Genomic DNA, 13,039 nt, shown 5'->3' on the forward strand with positions numbered 1-13,039 from the left:
CCATCATGAGGAAAAATATATATGTGAACTAAACGGACACCAAAGTAAGTTAAATAAAACACTGTAAAAATAATAATAATAATCCAAGTTTACACAAATTTGCAATATATTTTTTAAAAATCTACGTTTTTTACAAAACATTTTTAAAAAGCCACCTTTTTTCTGTCTGCTGAGACTTAAAATTAAAAATGAATCTATAAAAATATTTGAAACAATTTCTTAAAAAATATATACTTTTTTAAAAAATCCACGTTTTGTGGTTTGCTGAGGATTGAAAAATCCTTTAAAAATATTTGAAAATAATTCTTAAAAAAAATATTTTTTAAAAAATCCACGTTTTGTGGTCTGCTGAGGATTGAAAAATTCTTTACAAATTTATGAAACAAATTCTTTAAAAAATATTTTTTACAAAATTGAAATCTTTAAAAAAATTTTTCTAAAAAATCTACAAACCGATTTGCTGAGAATTGAAAAATTCTTAAATAATTATATTTTTTTAAATCTACGTTTGTGATCTTATGAGGATTGAAAAAAAATCTTCAAAAATATATATCTTTTTTAAAATTCACGTTTTGTGGTCTGCTGAGGATTGAACAAATCTTAATAAAACCAATTTTATCTGGTCTGCTGAGGCCTGAAAATATCCCCGTTTCGTGTTTTCTTTTTTGAATCTAGTTTAAAAAAAAAACAGGTTTTGTGGTCTGTTGAAACTTGAAAAATCAACGTTTTGTGTTTTTCTTTTTAATCTAGTTTTAAAAAAATCAGGTTTTGTGGTCTGTTGAAACTTGAAAAATCAACGTTTTATGGTCTGTAGAGACTTCCAAAATATTCTTTAAAAAATCCACGTTTTATGATCTGCTGAGACTTAAAACATATTCTTTAAAAAAATTGTTGAAAAATATTCTTTAAAAGATCCACGTTTCATGGTTTTATGAGACTTCCAAAATATTCTTTAAAAGATCCACTTTTCATGGTCTGTTGAGACTTCCAAAATATTCTTTAAAAGATCCACGTTTCATGGTCTGTTGAGACTTCCAAAATATTCTTTAAAAGATCCACGTTTCATGGTCTGTTGAGACTTCCAAAATATTCTTTAAAAATTTATGGTCGGTTGAGTCTTGAGGAATATTCTTTAAAAAATCGACGTTTTATAGTCTGTTGTGACTTGAAAAATATTCTTTAAAAAAATCACGTTTTGTGGCCTGATGATGCTTTGAAAATATTCTTTAAAAAATCCACGTTTTATGGCCAGTTGAGAATTGAAAAATATTCTTTAAAAAATCCATGTATTGTGGTCTGATGATGCTTTAATAATATTCTTTAAAAAATCCATGTTTTGTGGTCTGACGATGCTTTCAAAATATTCTTTAAAAAAATCCATGTTTTCTCGTCCGCTGTTGCTTTGAAAATATTCTTTAAAAAATCAAAGTTTTCAGTTCTGTTGAGACTTGAAAAAAATTCCTTAAAAAAATTCGCGTTTTCTGGTCTGTTGAGACTTCAAAAATATTCTTTAAAAAATACACGTTTTATGGTCTGTTGCTGGTTGAAAAATATTCTTTAAAAATCCAAGTTTTGTGGGCTGTTGTTGTTGGTAGAACATGTATGTACATAAAATGCCTTCCTTTTCTTTGGTAGGGGTATTCGTATCTAATTTAAACTTGACAATGACGCCATCGTTACTATTACAAGTTGACGGTGAATGTGGTCGTTGTTTGTTCCGACCAATGTCAATGTTGGACAATCTTTTATGCAGAGCAACCATAACATAACAACAACAATTTTCATTTAATTTTTTTGTTTTCCTTTTAACTTTTCTTAAATGCAATGTTGCAATTGTTGAAAACAAAGAAAAAAAAGAGGTAAGGATATAACCAAAGTCTTTGTAACTAACCATGTGGTCATTTTGGCTTTTCATTAAAGCCTGTTGAACTTCTTATTTAATGTTGGCTGTTGCCTTATTTTTTGTAGTGAAATAGTGATAGGAAGAGCCAGCTTTCCAAGTTAAATTCACAATGCCGACAGATCAACCAGCCAGTCAATGCCAAACGGAAGTAGTTTTTTACTTTATGGATAAGAGCAGCATATAAACTTGAACTCATATTGTTTTAACAAGAAGCCTGTTTTAGGAAAGGAAAGAAAATAACGCCTTCCATTTATTTGGAAATTCATATATTTTAGTCACTAAAAAACTGAAAAAATACGGGACTTTGGACTCGTAATTGGTCGAAAGCCGAACATTTATGTTCACCTCAAACGTCATTATTAAACAAACACTTTCCAAAGTGCGAAAGAGGGCAAAAACCGTTTAATATTATCTCTCACTATTATGTCAAGTTGTCTTTTTTAAATAAATTAAAAATTAGTTTTTCCTAATAGGCCCCTTATTAGTCCATATAAAACAAAAACATAATTTAATTACCGCCATCTGTGTGGTCCATAGGTTTCATAGAGCGACCAACATAAAAATGCACCGATGCACAACTAAGGCAGATGAATAAAAAATGATGGATATGTCAATAAATGGTGATAAACAATTAATGCCAACATTAACTCAATTGATGTCAGTGACAACTACAACTGGAATATTTTCCAGTCTTAGCAAATCTTGTCAGATTTGACAAAAGCATTTCAAAGACTTGGCAGTAAAACAAATGTCCAAACAAACACAAACAAAAAAACGGTGATCCTCATGGATGGCCAATTACTCAGAGGCCTCCTCTACTCTATCATCTACCGGTGGTTGGCAGTGGTGAATGGACAACAACTGTTGCTGCCATAATTTTATTGACACCTAAAATATGAAGCAACTAAGAAACAAAAACAAAACTGCATATCAGCGATATTTATGTGTGATTATGACAAAAGTTGTAAACAAATAACAAAAACTTGTTTAAATTTTTTAAATAAATTCACTTAACTTAAGCTATTGACATATGTCCATGATCAAATATTTATTTTGCTACCGTAAGTAGTTGGCCTTTACTAACTTTATATCAACAAAAGATTGGCAGATCTAAGATTTGGCCATCTTCATTGGTTGCGGTGTGGTTCGCATTGGAGAAAAAAATCAATCATGGTTGAGGATAAACATGTATCCCATGCCAATGAAAATTGTAATAGTATGGCGGCCTCTAATTGTAATGTAAACAAGTTCAGCAAGCGATGGATCTGCGATAAACAAGATAAAACAACAACTGGCCAGCGATAGGTAGGAGATAAAATATGGATTTGAATTGATGAATGCCAACAACAAAAAAACATTGAATAATGTGCAATTTTTTTTTTATTAAAAATCACATTTTTGACAAAAAAATATTTTTTTAAAATCCACGTTGTGTGGAAAAATAATTTTTTAAAATCCACGTTGTGTGGAAAAAATATTCTCTAAAAATCCAAGTTGTGTGGAAAAAAAATTTTAAAATCCACGTTGTCTGGAAAATGAATATTCTTTAAAAATCCATGTTGTGTGGAAAAAAAAATTTTAAAATCCACGTTGTGTGGAAAAAATATTCTTTAAAAATCCACGTTGTATGGAAAAACATTCTTTAAAAATCCACGTTGTGTGGAAAAAATATGGGTGACGTAGGGGATGGAAGATACCAAGCAACGGTCCTGACCGGTTTTAACATGGCAAAGCCCAGGATTTATCTTGGTCCCTCGTTCATTCCAAGTGGACACTGACCTCCCCGTGGTGTCACCTGGGGAGCTGCCTTTAACACCGGTTAAGGGTAGTGAGCTTACATGTGCCGCGCGTTCACCCATAAGAACGTTAAAAACTTGGGTTTGGGCGTCGGGCTAGTAAACCCCCCTTCAAGACCAAAGAACAATAAATCAAATTGATCACGTTGTGATAGATGGAAGGCATTCAGGCATTCCTCAAGAGGTCTTCTGTTGTCAAAAAAAGATTTGAGGTATTTTTATCAAACAGAAGAGACTAAGGTTTCCTGTTGCCTACAGAAAGCCTCAAGAGGTCTTCTGTTACCAATTGAAGACCTTAAGAGGTCGTCTGTTGACCATAGAAGACCTCAAGAGGATTTTTGATGTCTATTTGAAGCCGCAATAAGTTTGACGTGGCGATGGAAGATACCAAGCAACGGTCCTGACCGGTTTTAACATGGCAAAGCCCAGGATTTATCTTGGTCCGTCTTTCATCCCAAGTGAACACTGACCTCCCCGTGGTGTCACCTGGGGAACTGCCTTTAACACCCGTTAAAGGTAGTGAGCTAACATGTGCCGCGCGTTCACACATAAGAACGTTAAAAACTTGGGTTTGGGCGTCGGGTTAGTAACCCTCCCCTGGAAAAAACAGCCTACTATGAAAAAACGAATGAAAAGAAAAACAAACCCCTCTAAAGGTTACTACCCCCGCAAACGTTTTTAGGACCATGATCTGCGAATCTGCACCTGGAATGTTCGCACTCCTTATAGAGAAGGTGCAGTCTTCGCATTGGCAGACGTACTTGAAAAGTTCAAGGCCGATATTACTGCCATACAGGAAATACGATGGATTGGGAAAGGCGTCACAACAACACCTGGAAAAAACAGCCTACTATGAAAAAACGAGTGCAAAGAAAAACAAACCCCTCTAAAGTTGACGAACCCCGCAAACATTTTAAAGACCATGATCTGCGAATATGCACCTGGAATGTTCGCACTCCTTATAGAGAAGGTGCAGTCTTCGCATTGGCAGACGTACTTGAAAAGTACAAAGCCGATATTACTGCCATACAGGAAATACGATGGATTGGGAAAGGCGTCACAACAACACCTAAAGGTGACGCACTGTATTATAGCTGCCATGACATAAAGCATGAGTTTGGTTGCGGATTCGTAGTTAGTCGTATGCTAAAATATCTGGTATCAAGCTTCACCCCAGTGAATGAAAGACTTGCTGCAATTCGAATAAAAGCTAAATTCTTCAACATCAGCTTTATTTGCGCTCATGCTCCCACTGAAGAAAAGAACGAACAGACCAAAGATATATTTTACGAGCGCTTAGAAGAAACATATGACCGTTGCCCTGTCCATGACATTAAAATCATTCTAGGCGATTTTAATGCAAAAAATGGAAAGGAGAATATCTTTGGCCCAACAGTCGGGAAATTCAGTCTCCACAGTGAAACATCTGACAATGGTATGCGGCTGATAGACTTTGCAGCTGCAAAAAACATGGTAGTTAGCAGTACCAGATTTAATCAGCTCGATATTCATAAGGGCAACTGGCTGTCTCCAGATCAGAAAACAAGAAATCAAATTGATCACGTTGTGATAGATGGAAGACATTCATCAAGCGTGTTGGATGAACGATCGTTCCGAGGCGCAAACATTGATTCGGACGACTACCTTGTTGCAGCAAAGGTTCGCACCCGCTTAAACGTAGCAAACTAAGTACGAACAGACACAACACGAAAGCTAGACATCGGTAAGCTGCAATCACAACAGATAGCCACAGCATATTCCACTCAACTAGCCCAATTGCTTAATCAACGCACTCCTCATCCCGATAACATATCAGCGCAATGGCAAAGCATTGCCCACTCCACGCAAACAGCCGCAAAATCCATACTTGGATATCAGAGACCTCCACCAAGGAATCCATGGTATGATCAGGAGTGTAGTGCTGCCACCGATGAGAAAAATGCGGCATATAGGGCTACTTTACAATCTGTAGCAACGCGTAGCGTACGAGAGAGATATCGGGAGAAAAGGAGACAGGAGAAACGTCTTTTCCGCAGGAAAAAGAGAGAGATGGAAAAGCGGGAGTGTGAAAAAAATCGAGATGTACAGGAACCAGAATGAAGTCCGAAAATTCTACCAAAGAGTCAAGCATCAAACTGATGGCTTTGGTACAGGCACATCCTCCTGTAGAGACCAGCAAGGTAATTTGGTAACTGATACAGATAGTGTATTCAGGATATGGAAAGAACATTTTTCAAATCTGTTGGTATCCAATAGCAGCGAAGACGACGAAGATACCACAGTCCCAATCCCAGAAGATGGTATTGAATGTATACCGCCCAGCCATGATGAGGTAAGGACGGCAATAGATCGGATGAAGAATAATAAGGCAGCAGGGGCCGATGGCTTACCAGCCGAGCTGTTCAAAACAGGAGGCGACACGCTGATAAGGTGTATTCATCAGCTAGTTAGCACCATCTGGCAGGAAGAACGAGTACCCGACGATTGGAACCTGAGTATCCTGTGCCCCGGCTGAAGAATAATAAGGCAGCAGGGGCCGATGGCTTACCAGTCGAGCTGTTCAAAACCGGAGGCGACACGCTGATAAGGTGTATTCATCAGCTAGTTAGCACCATCTGGCAGGAAGAACGAGTACCCGACGATTGGAACCTGAGTATCCTGTGCCCCGGCTGAAGAATAATAAGGCAGCAGGGGCCGATGGCTTACCAGCCGAGCTGTTCAAAACCGGAGGCGACACGCTGATAAGGTGTATTCATCAGCTAGTTGCCACCATCTGGCAGGAAGAACGAGTACCCGACGATTGGAACCTGAGTATCCTGTGCCCCGTCCACAAGAAAGGAGATAAGACTGTATGCTCTAACTATAGGGGCATAAGTCTACTCCCTATTGCCTACAAGATCGTGTCAGGGATATTGTGCGAACGACTAAAGCCTATGGTCAACGAGATAATTGGACCATACCAATGCGGCTTTAGACCTGGCAAGTCCACCATTGACCAGATATTTACCCTGCGGCAAATACTGGAGAAGACCCAAAAGATGCAGATCGACACCTACCACCTTTTTGTCGATTATAAAGCAGCCTTCGACAGCGCGCTGCGTTCAAAGGTATTGCAAGCCATGTCTGAATTTGGTATCCCCGCAAAGCTCATCCGGCTTTGTAAAATGACCTTAACTGACACGAGGTCCTCAGTTAAAATAGGAAAGAACCTCTCCGAAGAGTTTGGTACCAAAAGAGGTTTCAGACAAGGAGACAGCCTTTCGTGTGATCTCTTCAACATCCTGCTGGAAAAGGTTATACGAGAGGAAAACTTTACTTGCTTATGCTGATGACATAGACATCATGGGCCGATCAGTAAAACAAGTAACTGGTACCTTTATGAAGGTCGAAGGAGAATCTGCTAAAGTGGGTCTGACGGTGAGAAGACCAAGTTGATGGTGTCGACGCGCAATGCGCCCATTGAACTCGGACCGACTGTGGAAGTTGGTTCTTATAATATTGAGGTAGTAAAAAACTTCGTCTATCTCGGCACCTCCGTAAACACAACAAACGACATCAGTTGTGAAATAAAAAGAACAATTGTATTGGCCAACAGATGCTACTTTGGTTTAAGTAAGCAGTTTAAAAACAAAGCCACATCTCGTCAAACAAAAATAACGCTCTACAAAACACTGATACTACCCGTGCTGGTGTATGGCTCCGAAGCCTGGGTACTTGCGCAAGCAGACATGGCAGTGCTTGGTATGTTTGAGAGAAATAATCTTCGAAAGATCTACTGACCAATCTGCGTTGACCGTGAATATCATCGTTGGCTAGGCCATATCATAAGAATGAGCGATGATGAACCCGCTAAAAAGGCGTATAAATACGGACCGCTTGGCGGTGCACGCAGAATTGGCAGGCCAAGGAATAGATGGCGCAAACAAGTGGATGATGAGATGAAAATGCACGGTATTCCAGAGTGTGAAGCAACAAATAGTTCGGCCTATACAACAAATGTTCTGTAATGGGCCAGCTAAGTTAGTGGAAAAAATATTCTTTAAAAATTCACGTTGTGTGGAAAAAATGTTCTTTAAAAATCCACCTTGTGTGGAAAAAATATTCTTTAAAAATCCACGTTGTGTGTAAAAATATTTTTTAAAATCCACGTTGTGTGGAAAAAATATTCTTTAAAAATTCACGTTGTGTGGAAAAAATATTTTTTAAAAATCCACGTTGTGTGGAAAAATATTATTTTAAAATCCACGTTGTGTGGAAAAAATATGTTTTAAAATCCAAGTTGTGTGGAAAAAAAAATATTTTTTAAAAATCCACGTTGTGTGGAAAAAATATTCTTTAAAAATCCACGTTTTTTTTTGTGTGGAAAAAAATATTTTTTAAAAATCCACGTTGTGTGGAAAAAATATTCTTTAAAAATCCACGTTTTTTTTTTAAATCCATTTTGTTTGTAAAAAATATTCTTTAAAAATCCACGTTGTGTGGAAAAAATATTTTTTAAAAATCCACGTTGTGTTGAAAAATATTCTTTAAAAAATACACTTTGTGTGGAAAAAATATTCTTTAAAAATCCACGTTGTGTGGAAAAAAGATTCTTTAAAAATTCACGTTGTGTGGAAAAAATATTCTTTAAAAATCCACGTTGGAAATGGTGTAACTAATGTCACTTTGTTGTTGGTCATTACTCTTTTGTGTTTTTAGTTTTTGCAGTATTCAATTCAAAACACACAAAAGAAACAATTCAATTTAACAACAACAACTCACATCATGTACGCACATCACTTTAAGCGCGGTTTCCGTGATGTTGAATATAAAGCGTTTTGTTATGAATTAATGCAAAGCAGCAAAACAGCAGCTTGAGAAATCTGTTGAAACCCTAAAAAGTCACGTAGTGCAGTTTTTTCTGCGCATGCTTGGCGACCTGTTTTCATTTCCTAGCGTTGTAATATGAAGTTGAGCTTTCAAGAGAGGCGAAGAATAAGAGAAAGAGGGTATGAGAGTTTGATCCACGAAACAAAGCTTTTTTCCGCATTTGAGAGTTGGGAGTATGCAGAATTTTTTGGCATAATGAAAGCGAAAGTGTTTTGGAGATGATGAGATAAAAACTGCAAAGTTAGGTTTTAGGGTTGCCAGATCAGCACATAATTGGAGGCATATAACCATGATAACGGTTGTTATGTAAAGCACAATTTTGCTGAGGGAAAAAGGGGAAGAATTTCTATAGGTGTTCGAGGTTTGTAGTAGGCCGGTTACTTAAAGATATCTTAATTGTATAGACTAACAAATTGGGCATTGTGTCCTACTTTATTAGGCTTATTACCAAAAATTTACCATCATAATGTGGCAACACTGAAATTTGTTTTACCCTACCAAAAAATAAGCTTTTTCACAAGATGCACCCATGCCACCCGAAAAAAAACTTTCGCTCTCATTTGGCTGCACTGAGCCAAAAAACGAAATACATGACAGCCAAAAAAATACATAAAACCCAAAGTATGTTTGTTGTTGCTGTGTTTCTTTGTGAAGTAGTGGATGGAGGCTTCCATTGCCACACAAGGTGATAATGAACGATCATAATGATCATATCATGGAGGAATGGGGGAAGTTTTGTTGTTTGTCTAGAGCAGGTGACGTTATGGTGGCCTAGGTTAGTTAGGCTGGTTGGATGGCTGTGACGACTCTCTGTAAGTTTTGGGTGCATGACGAAAAAAAAAAACAAAACCGCAAAAAACACAAAGACCAATGAGGCTAATAATGGCCAATAAAGTTTGTTGAGGCTAAAAGAGCATTCATTACGGCAATAGCTTTCGTGGTGTTAACAACTTAACGGTAAAAAGGAGCGCGTCTTGAAAGAAAAGAAAACGATAAACGGTGTTTTGCGCATGCGTTACAACTTTTGTTTGATGGTTGTGTTTTTTGTGAAACTAAAAGAAAATATAGTGCAAATCTAAAGAAAAAAAGAGCAAATCTAGAGAAAATTTGTTTTATTTCCCCTTTGGAAAAGTTAAAAAAACTCCCACTCCAATGACGGCTATAAAAGGTGTTCAACCCATATCTGCTGCTTTGCAAAGAAAGTAATCCATAAATGGATTAAAACCTCTAAGCTAACAGGTAGTCTAAAATGTCTAAGAAAAAAATAGAAATTTTTGTAAAAAAACTACAACTAAAAAAAGAGAAAAGTGTTAAAATTAAGATAACGGCTACAAGGCCATCATATGTGACAATAAACGTCAAGAAAAAGAGAGGAACAACAACAATGGCCATTGGTGTGATGGCGGTTACGTAGTGGTTGACAGACATCATCATAAAACGATGATCATCTTCATAATGAAGATGATCATAATCACCATTATTTTTATTATTTCTACTGTTGTTGTTGTTGCTGTTGTGGTGATGGTGATGGTAAAGCATGCATAATTACTTAATACCCCTCTATTTGTAAATGAAAAAAAAGAAGAAACAAAAGCACACAAACACAAAAACCAGTACTGGCCGGCAGACTGGAATTGGTTATATTGATTTATTTGCCAAGTGAGCTATTTCAAGTGGAATTTTTCTTCATGTGGCGATCAAACATTTCAAATACTTCAATTGAAATAAAGAAGGAAAAATTGGAAAATAATAATAATAAAACAATAACAAAATGCAATAATGGAAAGTTGTGGAAGAAACGAAGATATAACATGAAAAATCAATAATAAATAAAAACAATGGAATTAAAAAATAATTTAAACAATAAAATATAAATAACAATAACTGTTTTTTTTTGTTTGCAAAAAGAAACCACTTAACATATCATAAAAGAAATCATAACAATTCTTGAAATTGATTGAGACATCCAAACGTCAACTTATCGTCCACTTATTTGTTTTGTTGGAATGTGAACAAATTTTACGCAATACCAACCACTTAAGACAACCATTTGCTTTTGGCATTATAACGAGGGTAGTGTGATGTGTTTGAGAAGAAAAATAAATATTCCGCGACAGGGATTCAACTTTTATTTTTGAAAGAAAATAAATTGTATTTTATGGGTAAATGGTAAAATTATTTAATATGAATATAATTAATGCCATGGAGAAAAATAGGATGATCACTAACACAGCAGTTGCGCCACGAATATATGGCCTCCCTAAAATTCACAAAGAGGGAATACCACTAAGACCTATCTGCTCATCTATTAATTCACCGACGTATGGACTTTCCAAATATATAGTAGAAATTTTAAAACATCTGACCGAACATTCAAAATACAACATCAAAGACGCATTGGATCTAAAATCGAGAATTAAAAATACATTTATCAATGAGGACGAAGTTTTAATATCATTTGATGTTGTGTCGTTATTCCCTAGCGTGCCAATAAATTTAGCGTTAAGGACAATAAAGGAACAGTGGAATCTTATAAGTGAACACACCAAAATACCGAAGGACGTTTTTATGGAAATATTGACTCTTTGTATCAAAGACTCTAGATATTTTATATATAATGACAAGGTGTACGAGCAGAGAAAGGGACTTCCAATGGGATCATCAGCGTCACCGATTATTGCGGACATCGTAATGGAGGAATTATTAGACGCTGCAATAGAAAAGATGACGAATAAACCAAAACTAATAACGAAGTACGTAGACGACATTTTCTGCATTGTGAAGAGAACCGAAATTGACAACACTTTAAACATCCTAAATTCCTTTGACAAAAACATACAGTTCACCCATGAATTGGAAGTAAATAAAAAACTGCCGTACTTGGACTCAATCATAATTCGACAAGGAAACTCATTATCACTAGACTGGTACCAAAAACCCACCGCCACAGGACGTCTAATAAATTTCAACTCTAAACATCCACGAAGAGTAAAAATCAATACAGCCACAAACTTTATTAACCCAGATATGCCCATTGCTTGATCGTGATCATTTTAAAAGTATTTTTATATTATTTTAGAAGCAAATGTGAAATAATAAGAGTATGTTTATATGTTTTTTAAAAATTTTTTGAAAAAAGTGTTTTTTGAGGCCACTTTTAGACACAGGGTTTTATCTTATAACTGGGAGTTATGGGACACAAAACATTTGACATATAGTCCAAAGACACCTTTTCGGCATCTAGTTAACGTTTTTTCGTAGTAGGCTCCACATCGTGTATGTTTTCGTTATAAAATTACCCAATAATTAATCTGTTATAACGCAAATCATTGTAAAAACTAAGCGATAGGTGGCAACTTCGATGAACTAGACCTCAAAACTCGAAAATAGTAGCTCAAAATAATGGAATCACATAATGTCCCAAGAGCTACAGATGTGTACTGAGTATATCACCAAAATAAACGGTACTTTGATAAACATAACATATCAAATTAGCAAAAATTTTGTGTGTCCTATATATAGGACGTTGGGCATATCTGGGTTAATAGAGTATTAAGCATAAGTGACGAACATTTTCATCAGACAAACGAACAAAAGATTTACGACATTCTAGCTAAAAATGAGTTCCCACATAAAACTATAGAAGAATTAATAAAACATACGAAAGAAAAACATAGAATTGTCAAGGAGACCAAAGAAGCAAAAGTATACAAAGCGATTACCTATGTACCTGGATTCTCAGAGAGGTTTAAGAACTCCAATATATATAATAAGGACAATTACCAGTTAGCTCTAAGGACTACGAACAACGTCAACAACATATTTAGCAAAACAAAATCGAAGTTAAAAAAGGAGGATAAGTGTAATGTTGTTTACAGAATCAAGTGCAATGGAGACGGAACCAACATATGCCCTAAGGTATATGTTGGTACAACTAAAACAAAACTAAAAACCAGACTTTCCGGACATAAGTCGGATCAAAATACGGACAAACCCTTAGAACAAAAGACGGCCTTAGCAGCACATTGCACATTAACTGGACATACGCCAAATTTCAAAGATGTGGATATATTAACGCAAGAAAGCAATTACAAAAGACGATATACTTTAGAAATGTTGCACATAATAAATACCCCTACAAACATTAGAATGAACTATAAAACTGATACTGACCACTGTGCACACATATACAGGAACTTAGTCAACAAGCACTCAAGACAACAAGAAAGAAAAACTTAGTTTAGCTCAAACGGCGTAAGAAAGCAGAAGCTTTTCTCTTTAAATGTAATCTTTGTGTTATAATTGTTATTATCAAATTGTAAATGATTGTTCTTTTTGTAGTTTATCCCTGAAGATGGTTGACGAAGTCAACCGAAATATTGGAACAAAAATAAAAATTTAAAACTAAACACAAACAACGTCTTTTCACTGACCTTTAGCCGAAATATACATCAAATATAAAGTAACACAT

The 13,039-nt window shown here is 35.8% G+C and overlaps 2 protein-coding genes across 2 annotated transcripts in view; one reads left to right on the plus strand and one right to left on the minus strand.

Moving 5' to 3' along the window:
* Flo2 (flotillin-2) overlaps positions 1 to 13,039 on the minus strand; it is a 580,663-nt gene that overhangs the window by 411,820 nt on the left and 155,804 nt on the right. The gene's annotated exons all lie outside the window — the stretch shown is intronic.
* LOC141399811 (glucose dehydrogenase [FAD, quinone]) overlaps positions 9,484 to 13,039 on the plus strand; it is a 54,039-nt gene continuing 50,483 nt past the window's right edge. Inside the window, exon 1 of the mRNA XM_073979121.1 lies at positions 9,484 to 9,807. The gene's annotated coding sequence lies outside the window, so the exon portion shown is untranslated. The remainder of the gene's footprint in view (positions 9,808 to 13,039) is intronic.

Source organism: Musca autumnalis, unplaced genomic scaffold (genome assembly GCF_047663935.1).
Source record: "Musca autumnalis isolate F117 unplaced genomic scaffold, ASM4766393v1 scaffold_3, whole genome shotgun sequence".
Taxonomy (NCBI): domain Eukaryota; kingdom Metazoa; phylum Arthropoda; class Insecta; order Diptera; family Muscidae; genus Musca; species Musca autumnalis.